This window comes from Podarcis cretensis, assembly GCF_951804945.1.
Source record: "Podarcis cretensis genome assembly, chromosome: 12".
Classification (NCBI taxonomy): Eukaryota; Metazoa; Chordata; class Lepidosauria; order Squamata; family Lacertidae; genus Podarcis; species Podarcis cretensis.
In genome coordinates this window covers 14,835,233-14,858,453 of record NC_137181.1, presented here as the reverse complement: position 1 = coordinate 14,858,453, position 23,221 = coordinate 14,835,233, and the positions used below count along the sequence as shown (strand labels likewise).

General features: G+C 43.9%; 1 protein-coding gene and 1 long non-coding RNA gene across 15 annotated transcripts in view; one reads left to right on the top strand and one right to left on the bottom strand.

The window, feature by feature from the left end:
• Nucleotides 1-23,221, bottom strand: part of ZMYND11 (zinc finger MYND-type containing 11) — a 105,411-nt gene that overhangs the window by 55,669 nt on the left and 26,521 nt on the right. For 2 of the 14 annotated variants that reach the window (XM_079946779.1, XM_079946780.1), the window contains exon 2: nucleotides 18,254-18,323. The exons of the other annotated variants lie outside the window; for them this stretch is intronic. The gene's annotated coding sequence lies outside the window, so the exon portion shown is untranslated. The remainder of the gene's footprint in view (nucleotides 1-18,253; nucleotides 18,324-23,221) is intronic. 14 annotated transcript variants of the gene reach the window in all.
• LOC307199391 overlaps nucleotides 3,142-23,221 on the top strand; it is a 194,243-nt gene continuing 174,163 nt past the window's right edge. The window contains exon 1 of the long non-coding RNA XR_013831962.1: nucleotides 3,142-3,268. This is a non-coding gene — a long non-coding RNA (uncharacterized lncRNA). The remainder of the gene's footprint in view (nucleotides 3,269-23,221) is intronic.

Genomic DNA, 23,221 nt, shown 5'->3' with positions numbered 1-23,221 from the left:
GCAGTATTGAGAAAACCAAAACAACTTGTTGTGTAAAAGATTTAACTCCACATTTGTTGTATCTTAGCTCTGGTTTTGCTGTTGATTCTAACCGGAACTAGGTCCTGAATAGGCCTGGAGTAGACCTGCCAGTTAAACCTCCTCCCTCCAGCTAATTACTACAGGTTACACAAGCTTAAAGGGACGCAGGTGGCGCTGTGGGTTAAAGCCTCAGCGCCTAGGACTTGCCGATCGAAAGGTCGGCGGTTCGAATCCCTGCGGCGGGGTGCGCTCCCGCTGCTCGGTCCCAGCGCCTGCCAACCTAGCAGTTCGAAAGCACCTCCGGGTGCAAGTAGATAAATAGGGACCGCTTACCAGCGGGAAGGTAAACGGCGTTTCCGTGTGTGGCTCTGGCTCGCCAGAGCAGCGATGTCACGCTGGCCACGTGACCCGGAAGTGTCTCCGGACAGCGCTGGCCCCTGGCCTCTTGAGTGAGATGGGCGCACAACCCCAGAGTCTGTCAAGACTGGCCCGTATGGGCAGGGGTACCTTTACCTTTACCTTTTACACAAGCTTAAAAGGTTAGCATTCAGGGAGATGAGCCAGGGGAAAGCCTTGAGTGATGAGTGGCAAGATAAACCCCAAGTGAAATCAAACAAGAACTGGTTTGGCCAGTATAAGAAATCCTTAGGCAGGCAGAATATCAGCTTTTCCAGGAAGAATTTTTCCAGCTCAGCAGCAGGCTCCTTCTTATTGATTCACTCGTCGTCAGGTGTTTTAACAGTGTGGTTTAGCAGCTATGGAGTGCAGAGTTAAGGGCTGGGAGACCAGCATTCAAATCTCCACTCAGCCATAAAGTTCACTGGGTGACCTTGGGCCATTCACAGCCTCCTGAGTGCAACCTCCCTCACAGGGTTGCTATGAGGATAAAAATGAGGAGGCGGGAACTATTTAAGCCACCTTGAAGCACTTGTAGGAAAGGTTGGGTATAAATACAATAATAAATAAATAAATAAATAAATAAATAAATAAATAAATAAATAAATAAATAAATAAATATTTGCCCTGACACTTGTGACATTTGATAGATTTATAGGGCTCAAAGGGAAATGCTATGTAAGAAGACCTCTGCGTTTTTTGGGGAGGAGCCCCAACATTTTCCCCCAAAAGTCAAAAATCTGTGAGTGTGCACATGCCAGATACCTGTGCATACCCCTATCTTTATTTTCTCTTCAACTCCCTCTGCAAGACCACCTTTTAAACTCAAGGGAACTTTAAAACTGGTTTGTGGTTTGTTGCTGGTTACTGCAAAAAAGGAAACAGACAGAAAACCACAGCGGTGTGCACATTATGTCTTAAAGCACGCACTATTCACCTCACTGGATGAGGACCTTAATATGTGCATAAATATGCAACTAAATTAATCTTAATAATTCAAGATTATGGCCACAGTAAACATGTGGCAGTTAACAAGACATTTTCTTTATTTTTATTTTTAAAAAACATGTGGCAGCGTCAAAGCCAATACTTGAGTTGTTCGCTAAAGCAGCTTTCTTCAACAAATCTTATGAATTTTCTTAATACAGGAAGGTTGAGACAATCCTTTCACTTTCCCAAAACAAAGCACAGCTGCCTGAACACATTCTAATGTTTTGTTTGCACTCCAACAAGAAACACAAAACATGGCACATCCTTTTGATCTTTCTCAATCTCCTCCGTCAAAAAGTCTGTCCTTACGTCTTTCAAAGAGAAGTTGGTTTAAATTTGGGGAGTCAGGTACAGAAATAGCCACACTTCGCTATCTCTTGGTCTCACAGCCTGTACACATTTGAAGGCCAGAGGAACGGCAGAGAGGGGAGGAAAGGTAACACACATTTTTCTTTGTGTTCTGTACTTTTCCTGACTTGACATGAAATACTGTGTGACTGACAGGTATCCTCATCCCAAAAGACAATTAATTTCTCCCTTGAAGATATCAGTTCATTTTAATACATTAAAAAGAAGAACATTTGTCCACTGCCAGCCCTTGAGTCCGAGGTATATCTGAATCCAAATCCAGAATAGCAGCAGAAAATGCTACCTGGCGTCCATCACATAGGAGAATGAGCAGTAAAATTTCAGTGCAAACTAGAGTGAAGATTGGTGCTGCTTTCGGGAGGAAACACATGTTCTCTGTGTCAGCTGAAGCAGAAGAAGTCTCAGTGACCAAAGGCTATTTACTAGTCTACAGAGCCATGTTTTGAGCATCATCAGAGTCCCAAACACTAGTAATTAAAAGGTAGGTATTCTGCTCACGTCCCATGCTGGGGTGACTTTCTGTATGGATAAACTTGCTACAACTATGATGAGGTGCAAAGGGCAGCCATTGTTCTCAATACATGGTATTGGGGAGGGAAGCATTTAACCTTCAACCTATTCAAGAGTACACCCTTTGGATTTTGTTGTGGGTCTTCTCTTCACCAGAAAAACCTGCCTTTCATACAGAATTCAAAATAAGAGTCCCCGGTCTCATCAAAATTTACGTTGCTAAAGTAATTCTCATAAATGGAGGAAGCCTTCCATGCTGCAAATTCTGACATACCAAAAGGAACCGCTCACGAGCAAAACAAATTGTAGGACACAATTCTTTTAAGCTCCTATGTTTGTAGTATCATGGAATTCAAACAGTTCAATTATTTAGCATTTGCAAACACAAGGTTTCTCCTTGTGAAAAATAACTTTCGCTATGGGTTTATCTCATGTCTTCAGCCAGCTGAAATCTTTCTTAGGCTACACACAGTACAAGCCTCTGAATATAACCGTAGTGTTTTGTGTGTGTGATTTTTTGTTTGCTCTGCATGCTCATTAGAACAGCAAAACAACCGTAGCTGTTAAAGACAAATTCTTTCTTCCAAGGACAAACATTCCACAACTCCTTAAGGGCGACTAAGCCCGTAGCAAGTTTCAAATTTCAATCATTTTCATAAAGTCCGCTGGGAATGTTATGGTGCTCACTACACAAAAGGCGTTTTCTCAGGCTTTGTGGGGGGAGAACAAACAAAATGGCTGGAGAAATATATGGAGAAATTAAAATGGCTGGATTATTTCAACAGATAAAAGGTCAGCTACAAAGGAAAATGGCAGTCCCATTTACAGTGGTACCTCAGCTTACACACGCTTCAGGTTGCACACTCCGCTAACCCAGAAATAGTGCTTCAGGTTAAGAACTTTGCTTCAGGATGAGAACAGAAATTGTGCTCCGGTGGCATGGCGGCAGCAGGAGGCCCCATTAGCTAAAGTGGTGCTTCAGGTTAAGAACAGTTTCAGGTTAAGAACGGACCTCCGGAACGAATTAAGTACTTAACCCGAGGTACCACTGTACCAGGATAAGCAATAGTTAGCAAGTACTTTAGTCTGAACCAGTATAGCATATGTTCCTTCTACACTCATATTCTTGTCCTATCAGCATAGTTCTGTCAAGATGACTCCATGGTAACACTGCACACAAAAATTAGAAACACACACACACTTCAGCAGCTCTTATCATACAGTAGTGGACCAGCCCCCAGACCCCTTGCACAGTGAACTTGAGGAAGCGGCACAGAATGGGTCGAAGCCCGAACCCTGCAAAAAAAGGATTCTCTACTGTGTTTTTGAGTATTTCGAGGTGTTCCTATGGGTACAGCTATTGTGTTTATAGTATCAGTGGTTGCTAGAAGATGGCATTTATTGCTTGCTTAGGGAGGAACACCAGAAAGATTGTTTTATTGGGGGGGGGGGGAGTTTTTCCAAAGCCCAAAGGTCCTACCCACCCACCCTTCTCATTATCTGTGTGAGATGGCTTGATGCAGGAGGGCATCTCCAGTGGAAGTGAGAAGAAAAACAAATCACTGCTGAACGAATGCAACTTTTCTGCTCCACACTGGGGAAGAGAAAATATAAATCTGCCATAAACTATGGGAATTAGGGGCCTCAGGTGTTCGTGGATTATTCCTCCCTTCTCACATTAGTGTAATTTCTTTCTTTTTCTCACGCAGCTGACATAAACACAGATGAAAAAGATCCCGAACTGAGGGGTCCCACACCATCTTTTTCATAGATGCTTTTTCACTTGCATCATAGATATGCTTGTTCTGTGAGATACATTTGTGTGTGTGTGTGTGTGTGTGTGTGTGTGTGTGTGTGTGTACACACAAGGCTGTCAACCAGTTAAAGAATTTTAATTGATCACATTCTCTAGCGAATTTCCCTCCCCCCCCCCTTTTAGTTTAGAACTCTTATTTCTTTAAATTAGACCTATGTTTGTGTTAGAATATTGCTTTATGTGTGGCTAGAATTGCAAGTGTAAAGTGCTGTGGTTTATTGCTAAAATTACATTTATTTTCAAAAACAAAATCCTTCTTTTTCTATAGTCTCCATGTGGGCATACCTTTATAGTTTGGGGAGGGTTCAGATACACACATGGCGGGCAGTGCTCTGTTGGGCTCCATCTAAATATCCTTCTTGGGGGAACATGTTTTCGGGATCATATGAGTAGCAGTTTCGAAAAGGGTCCCCAGTTAGACATGCGTTATCAGCCCCCCGTGTTAACAATACTTATCTTTAAATTTCCCTGTTACTGTGAACACTAGAATCAAAACACCATCAAAAAATAAAACTCATGTACCCTTAGCTTTCAATCCCACCAATTAAGTTTGCCATCAGTAATGAAAATTAATTGCCTCAGTTAATCAGCTGAAGTTTGAATTAATTAACAGTGCAATCTTCTGCCTTCCTACTCAGAAGTAAGCCCCAGTGAGTTTAAAGGGCCTTACGCCCAGGTAAGCACACACGGCACAATCTACTGATTAAACTGATCAAAGTTTTCAGGTTTAAATAAAAGATCAGTAATTACATCAGCAGTCACTGCCTCCTCTGGCAATTATCTCAAGAGTTTTCCTCTACTGTTTTTGTTGTGGTCTCTCAGACCACTTGTGGCCTATAGATCAGAGTTTCTAAATCACTGGGTTAAACAATTCGAGCAATTCATAAAAGTTAAGAGGAAGTTGGCATGGTAAGCATCACAGCAATATCCTTCGAGGGGAAACAGATGGAGTATTCCAATACTCTGAGCATATCTGTGTGATGTTTGGGAGGCCGTGCAATGTGTTGTGGCTGTGGTAGGTGTAAGCCTACAGTAGGTTAAAATACTTGATAACCTTTTAACTCTAATTTACTCAATATAATCCATGGAAAGCTAACCAGCATACCCTGATTTTGTAATCACAATCTTCATGATTAAGCATCCAATGGGCTCACCCTTTTGCCATTCTTCAAAGACCTTGGCGGCAAGTATATAGGGCAATGAAGGCCTCGCTCCATTGTCAATAGTTTCCTGATTGTGTTTATTTTCTTAATCTGTGTAGAGAAGACTATAGCCACAAGTCTTGATACCAGTGTCGGACCATATGTCAACAAAATACCGTATTTTTCTGTCTATAAGACGCTCCCCATTTGGGGGGGCTCCGGTTTAAGAAAATGGGGGGAGATGTATCCGTGTATAAGACACCCCCAAATTTTTGACATTATTTTCTGGGGGGAAAACCTAGTCTTATACATAGAAAAATACGGTATTCTAGAAGATGTACCAACCACTTAAAGAAAGAGAACTCACACAGGAAGTGATGAGTGGAAGAAAAAAGGAACAGGATGTTAGCAGCTACGAAAGACAAATGATTGTGCAGTTTCTTTAAGGCTGTGTTAGTGCTTAAAGAAACTAGAGGAATGCAAGTAGTTATGCACGAGCAACAATATAAACTCCTGCAAAGTCCCCCGAGCTTTGCAAGATACAAGGCTCATACTCCTACCTGACCTTTCCAACATTATGAAGATGTGTATACAGTATTCAGCCATAATGTGGCTGCTTCGGTTTATTTACTTTTAAAAAGGAAAGCAAATAAATGTAGCGCTGGAAGTGATCCTAACCCAAACCCTTTAACTTTCTGAAATCTCAGTCTCTCTCTTTTCCTTCATGTATGTTTCACTGGACATAAAGCTGGTATCCGTGCTCTTAACGCTGTTACACTTTGAGCATGTTAAATTGCAATCTCGGTTTCCTTACTTGCTTCTTTTGCAGGAACACTCTTCCACAGATCCTGGACAATTCAACATGTTCAGTGTGAAGGCTATGAGATGCTGTAGTGCAGCCAGGAAAGTTGGGGATAAGGAACAAAAACTTGCCACATCTCTAAAGATGCAAATCTGATTTGCTTTTGCCATACTCAATCCTGAAAAGCTGGTTTACTTTCTCTAACCAAGTAGATGACATACACCTACTGGATGGGTGTGGAGCTTCAAGCCTGGGGAAGAAATGCAGCTCTCCAGCCTTTGGGACTCTCCCCAGGCCACACGCCCTCTCAATAGGCTACACCTCCCCTTGAGTGCTTCTTTTCCTGCCTGGGTCATGTAATTCAATCATAGTTGGAAGGGGGCCACAAGGGTCATCTAGTCCAACCCCTTGCAATGCAGGAATCTTTCACCCAGCACAGGACTTGAACCCATGACCCTGATATTAAGAGTCTCAAGCTCTACCGTGTGACCATGCTTCTTGCTTGTCTGGAAGGAGGATGGGAGGGATGTGTGGTGTGTGAACTTCCCATAATTTTTAGACTTTGGAGCTGCTCCAGCAAAAATACATGCTTCTGTAAGCATCTTGAAGAAGTATGTACCATTTAAAAGCTGCAAGCATCCAAGCGTCTCCACCCCCATCATTCTACCCGGACACTGAGGTCCAGCACCGAGGGCCTTCTGGCGGTTCCCTCACTGCGAGAAGCCAAGTTACAGGGAACCAGGCAGAGGGCCTTCTTGGTGGTGGTGCCCCCCGCCCTGTGGAAAGCCCTCCCACCAGATGTCATAGAGAACAACAACTATCAGACTTTTAGAAGATATCTGAAGGCAGCTCTGTTTAGGGAAGCTTTTAATGTTTGATAAAAGGTAAAGGTAAAGGTACCCCTGCCCGTACGGGCCAGTCTTGACAGACTCTGGGGTTGTGCGCCCATCTCACTCAAGAGGCCAGGGGCCAGCGCTGTCCGGAGACACTTCCGGGTCACGTGGCCAGCGTGACATCGCTGCTCTGGCGAGCCAGAGCCGCACACGGAAACGCCGTTTACCTTCCCGCTGGTAAGCGGTCCCTATTTATCTACTTGTACCCGGAGGTGCTTTCGAACTGCTAGGTTGGCAGGCGCTGGGACCGAGCAGCGGGAGTGCACCCCGCCGCAGGGATTCGAACCGCCGACCTTTCGATCGGCAAGCCCTAGGCACTGAGGCTTTAACCCACAGCGCCACCTGCGTCCCTTAATGTTTGATGCATTACTGTATTTTAGTATTTTGTTGGAAGCCGCCCAGAATGGCTGGGGAAGCCCAGCCAAATGGGCGGGGTATAAATAATGTTGTTGTTGTTGTTGTTGTTGTTGTTGTTGTTGTTGTTATATAGTACAGTAAAAATTTGACTTTGCCTTTCCAAACATCCAATGTCCTTTTAAAATGTGTTGGGGAGGGGGGATTATTGGGTTGTTTTAGGTTTTTATTGTGAATTTTGTGTTTGTTATAGTGATTTGATGTTGTAACCACCCTGAGACCTGAGGGCATAGGGCAGTATACAAATTTAATAATAGTGGTTCCTGCATTGAAGGGGGTTGGACTAGATGACCCTTGGGGTCCCTTCCCAACCCGACAATTCTATGCTTCTGTGGGAAAGACTATGTTGGGAGATGACAAAGCCTTTCAAGTAAGATTTGCAGGATCAAAGCTGCACAATCCAACCGTACTCAAGTGTTTCGTTCTATTGCTGCAACTCACTGGTGGGCGTCACTAAAACTGCATGGGTGTGTTTGTGTATTTTTGTAAATAATGGCAGAGCAAGGGCTGGAGTAAGTACATTTGCTGCTGAACGGATTTGTTTTCTTGGAAGTGTGTTTTTTTAAAGCACGGTACTGAAGGACAGGGAAATACCACTCAGAGAATAAAAGACACAACTTCCTGATAACACACAATATAGCAGAGGGCTTAGAAGAACTATTCCCCCGGCCGAATCACCAGCTAACATTGCTTTTATGTATTTCAACACAATGGCAATGTTATACTGGAAGCTAAGCGGCTCTGGCCTTTGTAAACTATCATTTAAATGTATGATTTACACATAAAGCCGAGGGCTGCCTGTTTTATAAATCTGCAAGAGCAGCTAAAACGGGAGTTTCTAGGTTCTATGGGAAATCTCCACTGCATGACCAACAATGCAATCTGTTTTTGTTTTTTTTAAAAAAAGGTAGGGAAGAAGAAGAGTTTGGATTTGATATCCTGTTTTATCACTACCTGCAGGTGGCACTGTGGGTTAAACCACAGAGTCTAGGACTTGCCGATCAGAAGGTCGGCGGTTCGAATCCCTGCGATGGGGTGAGCTCCCGTTGCTCGGTCCCTGCTCCTGCCAACCTAGCAGTTCAAAAGCACGTCAAAGTGCAAGTAGATGAATAGGTACCGCTCTGGCGGGAAGGTAAACGGCGTTTTCATGCGCTGCTCTGGTTTCACCAGAAGCGGCTTAGTCATGCTGGCCACATGACCCGGAAAAACTGTCTGTGGACAAACACCGGCTCCCTCGGCCAGTAAAGCAAGATGAGCACCGCAACCCCAGAGTCGTTCGCGACTGGACTTAACTGTCAGGGGTCCTTTACCTTTAAGGAGTCTCAAAGCAGCTAACATTCTCCTTTCCCTTCCTCCCCCACAACAAACATTCTGTGAGGTGAGTGGGGCTGCGAGACTACAAAGAAGTGCGACTAGCCCAAGGTCACCCAGCAGCTGCATATGGAGGAGCGCAGACTCGAACCCCAGATTACGAATCTACCGCTCTTAACCACTACACCAGACTGGGAAAAGAAAGCCATGACCACACGGATTTTATATGAAAGTACTATACCAAGATGTGATTATTATTTTTTTAGTGCAGCACAATCATAGTGGGAAGTGGAAGAGGGATGTCAAGAATATCCACTGTGGTTTCACCATTACGTTCTGGCTGTTGTCCTACCAACACTGGGGAAAGATGAATCTAAATGAATCTTCCATGCATGGCTTTCAAACTGTATAGTGGGCCGCTATCTACCCCACCTTCGTTGCATGCATGACATAGGTAAAGGTAAAGGTACCCCTGCCCGTACGGGCCAGTCTTGCCAGACTCTAGGGTTGTGCGCTCATCTCACTCTATAGGCCAGGAGCCAGCGCTGTCCGCAGACACTTCCGGGTCACGTGGCCAGCGTGACAAGCTGCATCTGGCGAGCCAGAGCAGCACACGGAACACCGTTTACCTTCCCGCTGGTAAGCGGTACCTATTTATCTACTTGCACCCAAAGGTGCTTTCGAACTGCTAGGTTGGCAGGCACTGGGACCGAGCAGCGGGAGCGCACCCCGCCGCGGGGATTCGAACCGCCGACCTTTCAATCAGCAAGTCCTAGGTGCTGAGGCTTTAACCCACAGACATACCCTGCATCAAAGCAGTGTCTTGACTGAACTTTGTACTGTCCCCTTACAAATGGACTGGTAAGACTACTCTGTATGAGTACAGAATAGAATACATGTTTATAGTACGGGTTAAATATAAAATCCCTGCACACAGAAAATCTGATGTTAGAAGAAGAAGAGTTTGGACTTGGCCTTTCACTCCTCTTAAGGCAGGCATAGGCATACTCCGGCCCTCCAGATGTTTGGGACTACATTTCCCATCATCCCTAGCTAACAGGACCAGTGGTCAGGGATGCCTGCCTTAAGGAGTCTCAAAGCAGCTAACAATTTCCTTGGAGTCCATAGTAGAGTTTTCCCATTCCTGTTCTACACATTCCAGTCAGGATTAAATAATTCCAACCACCATTCACAACTTTCATCATTTTCATCTATGCATGTTTTTAAAAAATGTTTTCAAGTAAAAATACTTATAATAATATTAAAGAGAACGATTCAGATGATTCAACACAGTAATTATAACGCTCATTCCCAAAAAAGTGGTCCTTGTCTGCACATTTGTCACACCGCTGTCATGATCAGCAAATTTTATTACTAGTGATATATCGAAACTTCTAGCATCCCAAACATGAATTGTCTTTTACAGAATATGAAACATTCAGGGGGATTTTTTGCTGCTGCTAATGAACATAAAATAAATTCTAAATCTGAAGCACGGGTGCCTTTTGAATCAGCTCTTCGCACTGAATAACCTGAAAATACAGACAAGCATGTCCAAATTACAAGCAAATTCTTAACTTTATTGTGTTTCTCCATTGTTTTCAATTATAATTTAAATTAGAAGGCAAACAATAAACTGTGCTTTCCATTTAAGAAACAGCAGTAACTAAAACAGCTCACAGCTTCAAACTGGAAACATTTATTCATCTGCTGTTAATATCTGGCCAACAGCCAACATGAAACTGCTTGCATCTGCATTGTGCAACGTTTTATTGGCACTTTATGGTGGAATATCTACTATAAAACAAGTTTAGGGCAATAGGAGACATTTTTACAGTGAAAACAATAATTCTCTTATTCACAAATTCACGTTGTTCACGGACTAACTCCTTGCTGTTTAGAAAACTACTGCAATGGTCATCAGCTCATCTTCCTATTTCTTTTTAGACAGCTCTATTTGGTGTGAATTATGAAGAACTTCCCAAGATGACACAGAAGGCAGTTCAACAGCAAGGGAAGAACGCAAGATGGGCAAAAAGAAAAGAGATGAGTGGGGAACACTTAGAAATCAAATGTCTACGCTTAGCCTTGAAAAGGCCGGCCCTCTTTTTGCTTGTAAGGATTCGATCAATTTGACCTTGCACTGCAAGTCATAACTACCACAAAATGGAATGAGATGAACTCCTAGGGAACACCTCACACGCCAAACAGAGGCTATAGCTGATGCCCAAACTTAGAACACAAGCTGTATCTTTAATAGCGATAAACGTCTCTGTCAATTTTGGTTCTCTCAGCTAGACACTCTTACCTGGAAGTAAGCCCCACTGAACTCAGTAAGACCTACTACTGAATAGATATTGAACATGATTAAAATCTCAAGTAACAGCTTCAAGCTTCACAGGATCTGGAAAATAAGCACCTTTTCCCTCAGAGCATCTGGCAACATACATCCAGTAATATCACATATTGTTTATAGGACCTCAGCTTGATACTTTTACCCTTTCAGGCAATAGTTCTTGGTAGTTTACCTCTTTCAGCTGGTACTGGACCCTTCACAAATACCGTATTTTTCGCCCTATAGGACGCACTTTTTCCCCTCCAAAAATGAAGGGGAAATCTGTGTGCGTCCTATGGGGCGAATACAGGCTTTCGCTGAAGCTTGGAGAGTGGTCGGTGCGCACCGACCCCTCTCGCTCTCCAGCTTTCAGGAAGCTATCAGCAAGCCTGGGGAGCCCGCGGGAGTTCCCACAGGGCTCCCTAAGCTGCGGGTAGCAGCCTGCCGCCCGCCGCATGGAGCGCCCCGAAGCAGAGCACCCCGCACGCCGAGCAGACATCCACAGCCTGGGGAGCCCTGTGGGAGTTCCCGCAGGGCTCCCTAGGCTGCAAATAGCAGCCTGCTGCCCGGTGCGTGGGGCGCTCTGCTTCAGGGTGCCCGGCGCACAGGGCAGACATCCGCAGCCTGGGGAGCCCTGCGGGAGTAACCGCAGGGCTCCCTAGTCTGCGAGTAGCAGCCTGCTGCACGGAGCATGGGGCGCGCTGAAGCAGAGCGCCCCGCACTTCGGGCAGACATTGGCCAGCCCCACAAGCTTGGGGGACAGCAGGGAGGCACAGTGCCGCCATACCGCTGTTCCCCGACCTGGTTTGGTTTCCCCGACCTGGTTTTGGGGGGGAAATAAAGGAAATTTTTCCCCTTTATTTCCCCCCAAATAAACTAGGTGCATCCTATGGGACGGAGCGTCCTATGGGACGAAAAATACGGTAATTTTCTCCAAAAGAGAGGTACCAACTACATCTCAATATTATGTGCAAGACAAAGGGGAAAAAACAACTTTCCATTTTCCATTTATACTGCCCGAGATGCTCCTTCACATTGCCAAGTTCTTTATCTTGCTGCTTCGCATAATGAATCTCTTTATTGTGGCATAAGTTTTCCTGGCCACAGCCAATTTCATCTGATGGAATGGACTGTGGTCCACAAAAGCTTATGCCATAATAAATATGTCAGGGTTGCATCCAATGATGGTCACATTCAGAGCAAATCCATTGAAATTAATGGGCATGGCTAACTAAGGCCCACTAATTTCAAGTAGAATTTAGTTGGATACATCCTTATAACCCATAAGTCTTTAAGGTGTCACAAGACGAGATTTGATGTTTAAATACTGGCTTATTATTCTATTCCGACACATAATCTGCATTATAATGTACATTCCAGGCAACAATCGACTGACGCGCAACTGAACACATCACAGAGACCTGGAAGTGGCCAGAAAAGGGAGCCTAACTGGGCAGGGTTGTAAGAGGGTGTAATGGTCTTATGCACACTCCAGGAACGTAACCCCCTATGCAAATCAGCCGTTGCCTTTACAGTAGTACCTTGGGTTACATATGCTTCAGGTTACATACGCTTCAGGTTACAGAATCCACTAACCCAGAAATAGTACCTCGGGTTAAGAACTTTGCTTCAGGATGAGAACAGAAATCACATGGCGGCGGTGCGGCAGCAGCGGGAGGCCCCATTAGCTAAAGTGGTGCTTCAGGTTAAGAACAGTTTCAGGTTAAGAATGGACCTCCAGAACGAATTAAGTATGTAACCAGAGGTACCACTGTACTTAAAAATTCTGAAGTAAACCTCCAATCCTGCAATATTTTGATAGCCTAAAATTCTCATTCCTCCACCAATCTGTCTTATTAGCACTGACTTTATGCATTTAGACCTCTTACCGAAAAATATAAAGGACTGATGGACACAGTTCCGTTTTAACACAGAGAATCCTGAGGAGTGACGTAGGATATTTACAGATTACTTTATACCAGCTAGATATTCAAAGACATCTGTCAAGCAGAATTCAATAAGCCAGGAGGGCGGGGAAAGGGATTAAAAAGATCAATAAATCAAAATGGTGAGGACCCAACAATCTATTTTATCTACGTAAGAGAATATGCATATTTTTTCGCTTCCTTGCTCCATGGCTTCCCGCTTTGGCTTCAAAGGCTTTTAAAGCATTCGTAAGCTGCAAAGACCCCCTTGAGAACTTGTTGGGGGAGTAAGAGACAAGAGGAAGTATTACTCCAGCTTGGTTGGGAAAAGTCCCACTACACCAGGCATAGGCAAACTTGGGCCTCCAGCTGTTTTGGGACTACAGCTCCCATCATCCCTTGCTAACAGGACCAATGGTCAGGGATGATGGGAATTGTAGTCTCAAAACATCTGGAGGGCTGAGTTTGCCTATGCCCGCACTACACAAACAAGTCAGACCAGTGTATTTCTCTGGATCGCAGCCAGGGGAGGAGAGAAGTTAAACAAAATTTTCGCCCACAAAAGAATCTATCGTGTTGAAATTAGTATGTGAAAATGATAAAAGCAGGGCCAATACATCAGAGCTGATTGGCAACACCTCCACTACTGCGATCAAATCAGGACTCTTGAAGTTCCAACTGCATTTCGAGCAATTTCATTCTGTATGCTGGCAGGATTCAAAAGCACAGTATACAGAAGATAGAATCCAGGGCAAGACTATGTATGAAGCTCCATAAATGCAACAGGAAATGAACTTTGGAATGTGGCCTCATTAGAAGCAATATGTGGGTTTTTTCCTCTATAAATGTCATCTAAAGCTGCCAGTCGATCAGGCTGTAGGAGAGGGAGAGGCAGAGATGAGACCAGAGGGCCTCTCTGCCAATTTTGGGCCCTCCTCACTCTGAGGGCAGGGACTGACTTATCCCTGGCATTTGTAACATTTGTCTTAGTAAAGGTAAAGGGACCCCTGACCATTAGGTCCAGTCGTGGCCGACTCTGGGGTTGCAGTGCTCATCTCGCTTTATCGGCCGAGGGAGCCGGCGTACAGCTTCCGGGTCATGTGGCCAGCATGACTAAGCTGCTTCTGACGAACCAGAGCAGCGCATGGAAATGCCATTTACCTTCCTGCTGGTGCGGTACCTATTTATCTACTTGCACTTTGACGTGCTTTCGAACTGCTAGGTTGGCAGGAGCAGGGACCGAGCAACGGGAGCTCACCCTGTCGTGGGGATTCGAACCGCCGACCTTCTGATTGGCAAGTCCTAGGCTCTGTGGTTTAACCCACAGAGCCACCCGCGTTTTTCTAAGGCTACATCAAAGCTCATTGGCTTCATAACAGAATTTCAATTTAATTAAGGAAGGAGAACTATGTCATCTTCCAGAACACACACCTCACCAGGTTATCTTGGGCAAGCACCTGCTTTATGTACAAATAGGTTTCAGGGTCAAATACTGGAATCTCCAGATGGGGTGAGGGTGGGTGGACATGACTGAAACCATAGAGCCACTCCCAGACACTGTAGACAATACTGAGCTAGATGAAACAATGGTCTGACTCAGTTTCCTCCGCTCCTGTTCTCTGCCTTATTTGACCTCGCAGGTTTGGTTTTTCTCGTGAGGATAAACTTCCCCTTAAGAGACCCCCGGAAAAACATTGGGATATAAACGTAGCAAGTAAAAAAAATGCTTGTATAGATGTACGCAATGCATTTCAAAGTAGTTCACCGAAGCATAAAATCACAGTATTGGATGAATCTAGACATTATATAAGAACCACTCCATAATTCCATTCCAGCTGCTCATTACAAGAACTCTGCAACTAAGAAACAGTGCCTAAGTTTGCTTTTTTTCCTCCTCCCTCCCAATCCCTTTTCCTTTTGTGTCATGTCTTTCAGTTTGTAAGTTTGAGGCAGCAACTATCTGTAAACGGCTCTTGGAGCCTTTCTTTGGCTTTAGAACAGGATAAAAACGTTATAGATAAAAGAATAAATAAATAAGAAATAAATCAGCTGAATAAAGGCAGAATAATCCATCCACAAAAGCCAATAAAAAAACCCACATCAAAACCACCCAATAATTTTAAATATCTATTACATCCATTACAAAACATCTATTGCTTTTTATTGCATATTTTAGGTGCTCTTGTAAAGGACTGCTGTGCTTATTTTATTCTAGCTCCAACTGAATTGCTACTTTCCCTCTGAACCCGATACAGCTTCCCCTTCCCAACTCACATAAAGTCCATACCATAATAAAATTTGTCAATCTGTAATGTGCCACAAGACTATTTGTTCTTTTTTTTTCTGCAACAGATGAACAGATCTCCTTTTAGAATCTATAAACTGCTGTAATCAGGAAAGTGACACCCTAAGAATCAACACAGTCTTCTTAAAATTTAAAATCAGTGACTGATACCCAAAAATTCTCTAAACAGGTTTGGTGGTATTTGTGCACCCCAGGCCTTAACGACTTGCTCCCCTCCTCCCTAAAAGCAACATCTTCTCACTCAGTATGGAGTAATAGTGTTGGGAATCAATAAGAGATAAAATTAAAAGGAAAAATATGGCTAACATTTATTAATAATACTAACAATTAGGGAACCCATCTCGGACTTTTCCTGGAAAAAGAAATAATGGATTCTGAGACACTTTAACTTAAAGGAAATACAGTACTGCTTAACTGAAAGTGGAGAAGATGGATGTTCGCATGGACCGAAGGTTTTAAGTAATTCTTTTATGTAAACAGCAGAAGGAAAATCAGAAGTTCCTTTTCTGTATTTTTTTTGCTGATGTTTCTTTTCTTTTGCTTTATTTTATTTTCCCTTTCTTTCTATTTCCTCTCTTTTTTTTCTATTGTTCCTCTCTTTTCTTCTTGTTTTTCTCCTTTGTTTTGTTGTTCTCCCTCCCTGTTTAGGGAAGTTTTTAATGACTGATGTTTTAATGCATTTTTAACCTTTTGTAGGAAGCCGCCCAGAGTAGCTGGGAAAACCCAGCCAGATGGGCGGGATATGTATGTATGTATGTATAAATAAATAAATGTTTGTTTGTTTTTGCAATTTCACTGTATTATGGGAAAATCTCATTTTTTAAAAGAGCAAATTCATTTTTGTGAGCTTCAAATTTTGAAAACTCAAAAGGTGTGTGTGTGTGTGTGTGTGTGTGTGTGTTAAGGGACCCAGAAGACTATCTCGCTGAAAAAATGATAGCAGAACAACTTCAAGGTCTGCTGTCTTTGCAGGACCAACCACGCAACACAAAATCAGTTTATGTAATGCACATTCAACTTTGTAACTCACATTCCCATGCCATTGCTTAGGAAAAAGGTCCCAGCTAATACACAAAATGGCAATTCGAGTAACATTGTTTCAATATTTTAAACAAGAAGATAGCATTGTGCAAATGTGTTTCGTAATGTGAGCAAGTACTGTATGTCTGAATGGACGCCTCAGGATAAAAACTTTCCCGAGAGAGTAAACTAACACCACTTATTTTGGGTTGCCATCTTTCAAAAAGTAAAACACTGGATGCAAAAGTTGTTCAGCTTTAAGGAAATTCGGCAAAAACTAGACTTCCGACATGGGCTGCCATACATCCAGATTTCCCCAGCCATTTCCGCCTAGATATTTCCGGCTATGTCCAGGAAATTCCAGACGTATGGCAACCTTAACTTATTGCAGCCTCCATTCTGGACTACAAACCCCATCAGCCTCAGCCAGCGTAGCCAAAATGTCTGAAGGGGACCAGGTTGGCTAAGACTGTCGCAATGTCTCTTTGAAACAAAATAATAAAAATTCCTTCCAGTAGCACCTTAGAGACCAACTAAGTTTGTTATCGGTATGAGCTTTCGTGTGCACCTTCCAGGTGCTACTGGAAGGAATTTTTTTATTTTGTTTCGACTACAGCAGACCAACACAGCTACCTACCTATATCTAGAACAATGTCTCTTTGGTCACTCAACAGACAGTTGAATGCCACAGCAGTCCTGCTGCCCCTTCGCATCAGAGGATCTGGTTCACATTGTAGTCTTTAAAATACTTAGTGTTTGCATGAGCTGCTACAGAGGGGGTTTTCCTGCAGTCTCTCTTATCCACATTTAGCCTGTCTGCAACAACCACAGTACTGCCTCATGCTTTTCACAGTTGCCCCTTACCATATGCAATTGTTTGTTTCAACGTGGCACATGTATTTTAATATTAAGTGCCTCGGAGGATTATTCCTCTATCAGTGTATATTAAACATTGCGTTGCATACAACAGAGTATTTGCATTTATGTACCACCTCTCTGTCAAGGCACCCAAGGCGGCTCAGAGCTTTAAAATGCCTGAACAGATGAATCACATAAAAAGTAAAGTTAATCAGGAGTTGGACAGTTTGACAAGAGCAGATTCCAACCCACCCACCCCAATGCTGTTGGCTTTGTTTTGGTTGTTATATACAGCCACCTTCAGTACAGTGGTACCTCAGGTTAAGAACTTAATTTGTTCTGGAGGTCCGTTCTTAACCTGAGGTACCACTTTAACTAATGGGGCCTCCCACTGCTGCCACCACGGCACGATTTCTGTTCTCATCCTGAAGCAAAGTTCTTAACCTGAGGTACTACTTCTGGATTAGCGGAGTCTGTAACCTGAAGCGTCTGTAACCTATATATACCACTGTATATGCTTACACTATTGTTCATAATCCTGGACAAGGAAGATTCTAGTCGGCTTGCCCAGAGCAGCCTGGCATCTGTCACCCCTAACACATGGCTTCCCTCCAGAAACCTGGCTCCTGAACAGTGTTAGAAACTCAGATATATAGGTACCAAACGGCTCCTTAAACCAGGGTTTAAACAGAATGTCTAATTGCCATTTTGGGGCCAGGCAGCTCGAAAGTTGTATTTTTCAATACCATTTTTTTGTTCCTGAAATTCGTTCCGATTGTGCAGATAAAATAACCCAGATAGAATTCCAAAGGATGCGCTGTTAGCGTGTGAAAACAGTCAGGATCCAAGGATCCCCTGGCATGCACCTCCAGATGGTGGAGACGTCAGGTACCATCCTGGCAACGGGGCATCTTCAATAGGGAGCAGGTGGCCGATAGCCAGGTGCAAAATGCACCTGGTGAATTCTGAACATTGCTCCTGATTGCACTCCAGATTATTGATTAGAATACAATAGTGGACACTGAACTGAGAGCAGCAAGTGATCAGTAGGTGGACTCCTCCGCAACTGGATTTTATATACGTGGGATTATTTAAGGGGCTGCTGATAAGAACACACAACATTGCAAGAACAAAAGAAACACCTACTTCAAAAATTGTCAGGGGCTTATGATGACGAAGGCCAATGATTTATGCAGACGTCAGAGATGCTGGGATACTAGACAGGAACAAGGAGAGGAAAAAATGGAATCAAATGACAGCCATGTGAGTTTACGAACGCAAGCCAGTCACCTGAACCAGCAACCGCAGAGCTCTGATGCATCTGCTGATCTTACAGCTTTGTTCTGTCTATAATGCTTTTTTTATTTATTTGGGAGGCCAAGATGCCTCTGGAAGAAAATTCATCCATAGGGCAGGAATACTGTGGCAACTTCTGATTCCCAGCACACTCAGAAGGACCCATCATGGGCAACAGCTGCTGGTAGATCTGATTTCATGCAAGTAGTCTAATCCTTTTCAAAAAAAATATGTTAGTGCTTTTTCGCATCTATCCCCCCCCCCCTTTTTTTAAGGTCACCTATACTACCATCACAAGATCCAGTGAAAGCAAATTCCCTTCAATTATGTGGAAGAAGAATTTATTCCGTGTGTGTGTGCACACGCGCTACTTACTCTAATAGGGACGAAACAAAATCTTAAATCCTGCCATAACAGCAAATAAGGGCTTATTGGGGTGGCATTCAGATGGCATTTTATTCCACCTTCCCAACATTTCTTTATATCTTCCTGTTTCATGTCAAGCAAAAGCCCCTTTTGGAAATCTGGGGTGGTGGGGAGGAATTGTTTGCAACCCTTTTAATTTGGAAAATTGCAGAAGGTTGCACTGTAATTTTCCTGCAGTGTTCCTGATATGATGAAATGTGGAGCAGTATCCCAGTACCCAGTTCTTTTCTGCCGTTTAAAATTTTGTGAGATGTGGCAGCATATCGATCAAAGAGTCGCAGTTCCTTAACACAGCAGCTACTGCAGTGCAAAAGGAACGTTAAAATCAGGATAGAAGCACTAGCATTATAACCAGTAAAACATATGCAATAGATTCCACACCTGAATGCCGCCTGGGAGGCAAAACGCACAGGACTGCATCAACACCACGCATTTAAAGCACATCAGTTTGCTCAGTAAATCCTGGGACAGTAGTTTGCTAAGGGACAGTAGTTTGTTAAGGGTGCTGGGGACTGAAGCTCTGTGAGCGGTAAACTACATTTCCCAGGACTCTCTGGGGGAAAGCCATGTGCTCTAAATGTATAGTGTGGGTATCATGAACAAGAATGGGAGTAACAACAAACAGCTGAAAGAAGATCTGCAGAGTCAATGCTTATATTTGGGACCTTAGGGATATATTATTATAGTTGCTGTATTTTTTTATATATATCCTGCCTTTTTCCCAGACCAGGACTTAGGCAGGTTCTGGCTAAAGGCAGAAACTACCAGGGAGTGGAGTTTGGATTGGATTTGATATTCCACTCTATCACTACCCGAAGGAGTCTCAAAGCAGCTAACATTCTCCTTTCCCTTCCTCCCCCACAACAAACACTCTTTGAGGTGAGTGGGGCTGAGAGACTTCAGAGAAGTGTGACTGGCCCAAGGTCACCCAGCAGCTGCATGGGGAGGAGCGGAGGCGCGAACCCGGTTCCCCAGATTACGAAACTACCGCTCTTAACCACTACACCACACTGGGAGACAGGTTCCTAACACCAAACTATCAGAATGAAGCACATGCTAAACAGAGGCTTCTGGCCCAGGCTTCCTCGCTTGCAGGAGTAAAAAAATAAGCACTGCTGCTCTTCGTTAGGCTGCCTTTGCGTCATCCTGTCCTGTGTGTTTTGACACATATTATACCAAAAAGGAAAAAAGAAAACTTTCAGTTTTTAAGCCTGCAACAGGTAAAGAAAAGAAAAGGTATCTCCATGCAAGAATATTTAAAATGCAGAACTGGCAGTGCAGAGAGTGGCTAGAGCAGGCTAGGAGGAAAGGCCTGCTGTGCCTTCGGTAGCCAACATGGTGCCCTCCAGATGTTGGGACTCCCAACTCTCGCCAGCATGTCAGCAGTCAGGGTTGCGGCGGCTGTAGTTCATCACATTGGCTACTTTGTGCTATGTGTTTGCTAAAACAGGCTGCTGTCAGATTACTGGGCGCTCGGGTTGTGAAGGGGCCATAGCTCAGTGGTGGAACACATGCCTTGCTATTAGGAAGCTCTCCAGGTAGGAGATCTAGGAAGAACCTCTACCTGACATCCTGAATAACTGCTACCAATCACAGTAGACAGAACTGGGCGAGATGGACCAAAGGATAGAAAGTTGCTTGTTCACTACACATTTGGATAGGTAACCAAATTCTGCATGGTGGCTCCTGAGATCAAGAAGCAGGTTTTCGTCTATGTTTGGATACAACTGGATGCACTGATTTTTTTGTTTCTTCAAGTTACAGAGCAGCACTGGGTACGAGGCTGCTAATATATTCATAAACAGGGCACCAAAAATATTCTTGCGTGGGGTATAAGTAAAATATTTATAATTCTTCGGCCACACCACTTCTTCCATGTCTTATTTACAGCCATTTAACTGCAAAAGAATCAACCCACCATTTTGCAGTAGTACCATGCCCTGGCTCACAACACTGGTACAGAGCAACACGTCACAATGGTGTGCTGCTATAGCAATGGCTCCTGACCATTTCTCTGCAAGGACAGAAAGCCACAGGACAGAGCCTTTTGCTTTTCAGCAAATTTTAAGATGCAGCTTACCAATACGACCCAGAGTTGAAACGGCTGCAACCCAGCAAAGTGTCACACCTCACTTTGTGGAAAACCACAGTTGCTGCAAGCCCTGAAGGGCAAGAGATGATGACAGATTCTGAAATAAACCTGTTTTGGATTTCTCACAAACAATCCAGAGAGAGGGGCCAACAATGGAACAGAAACAGATTGAAGTGGATCCAGAAGAAGGAATTCAGCTGTGTGCTAATGCGATCATGCTGTCAAATGCAAGCTTTTCTGCTCACTTGCTGTAACACACTGCTCTGGGGTTTCTCTCGACCCCCAGAGCCAATTTGGGAGGGAATTCCTGTTGCCCTAGCAGGACTCACTGCTCCCACAAGAGCCACTATTTAGTTGAATCTGGCCCAAAATCTCCTCCTGAGGGATGCTGCTTGCAATACGTAATATATGACAAATTATTATCAAGTAGCTTTGGGTGTTGTTGTTTTTGAGGATCACATTTCATCCTATTACCAAGCCCAGAATTTGTTTGTCAATAGAAACAGGTTCTTAAAACAAGACTACAACATGCAGCTTTATCGTTCAGTGTTCATACACCTTAAGATGTGTATCAATGCTTGTTCCAAGGCGGAACTGGCTGTGGCTTCAGAGAATGGACAAGAATGAGGGGAGGGGGAGAGAGAGAAAAAAGGATTGCAGAGGAAGTGCTTTTGTCTGCCTTCTACAGAACATCAAAGGCTACTTCCCTGCTTCCTTCCATAGCTATTGATTGAAGGGAGAAATGGGCCCATGTATATATTTGAGAGGATGGTTCACATGTGTGCACATTGGTTCACATTGTGACTGGATGTGTCTTGGGATGCTACATATGTGCATATTTGGCTATCCCTGGGTGCAAAGGAGAGCAAATGTCTATTTATCAAAGTAGAGGAAAGAGAGGGAAGGAGTGTGTATTTTGGAGCGGGGAGAAGAGAGAGACAAAAACAGATATCTTGATTTTGGTACAGTCATGGTTCCAGACTGAAGCAGAAAAAAGGGGACTTCCGGAGGCGGCGCGAACGGCAATGGCGGTCCTCTTCCTTCTGTGAAGAGGAAGCTCTGTGGGAAACGGGTCGTCCGCTACGGCGAAGCGGAGACCCACGTCGGAAACCCACAGGCAGCAAAAGCCTGTGGTCTCGGGACCCGGCGGGCGCCAGAAGCAACCCCTGAAACGTTGAAGGAACCCCGTAAGGGGCTCCGGAGCGGGGAGGGGGTAGCGGCGCTGTGGGTCATTTCGCAAGCTACGGAGTGAAGCCGCGATGCTGCTGCCGGTGAGCGCTGACCTCTTTTCCTGAAACTTCTGATTTGGAAAAGCAACAATCCGTGAGTAAAGAGGACTTTACAAAATTTGAGACTAAAAATTATTGAATTTGGCTGAAAGCGGAGCGACGTAAAACAGGAAGTCCGTCTTCCGCTGTCACTGAACTTCAAAGCAAAGAGCTGGAGGAGTGGAGGCAATGAAAGAATTTTTAACTTAATCGATCTGAGCAACCGCTGAACTTTTTTTGTAAGCAAAATAAGGACTTTAAGCACTTGATTTTATGTTCCTTACTTGCATCGTGATACCTTTCTTCTATCGGAAATATAATTTGAGTAAGAAACCCAGGTTCTGGAGCTGCCTGAGTAACTGAGCTGTCAGTCTGCAGATTTGGTTACTTTGAATTAAAAATTGCAACAATCTGAGGGAGTTTGGACTTGCTACTTGGAAGCATCATTTGAAATACCAGTTTGCACTGTTTGAAACAATGTGGCTATTAATATTAACTCTGCTTAAAACCTGCTATTGAAGGTTCCGGGACTTTAAACTTGATTTTAGCAATTTTACCAGAATTGATCTCTTCCCTAAAGACATTTTATGCTCCCCCTAGAGGATTCGGGATTTACAGCAGTGACATTATTTTACTTTCCTTTCCCGGCCTCCTGTTTGACTGTTACCATCTGGGCTGTTGTTTTCTCATGGGAACAACTCAGCTTGACCTTGACTTTTAGATAACTCTGGAATGAGTGGCGCAAGAAAAAAGGGACCAAAAACTAGACAAACAACTTTAACAACTTTAACCGCAGCCTCTCAGGCACGCAGATCATCTGTACCTACTCTGCCTTCAGAAGAAGCAGCTGCTTCTCGGCCACAAGCAGGGGAGGGAGAAACTGAGCAATTACAACTGGAAGATATGGCCTCAGGAGCAACTGCTTCTATTTTAGAGAAAATCTACGAAAAACTGGAATCTTTGGACAAGAGAGTAGAATCTCTGGATAAGAAAGCTGATGAGCAAACAGCTAAAATTGATCAAAACACAGAA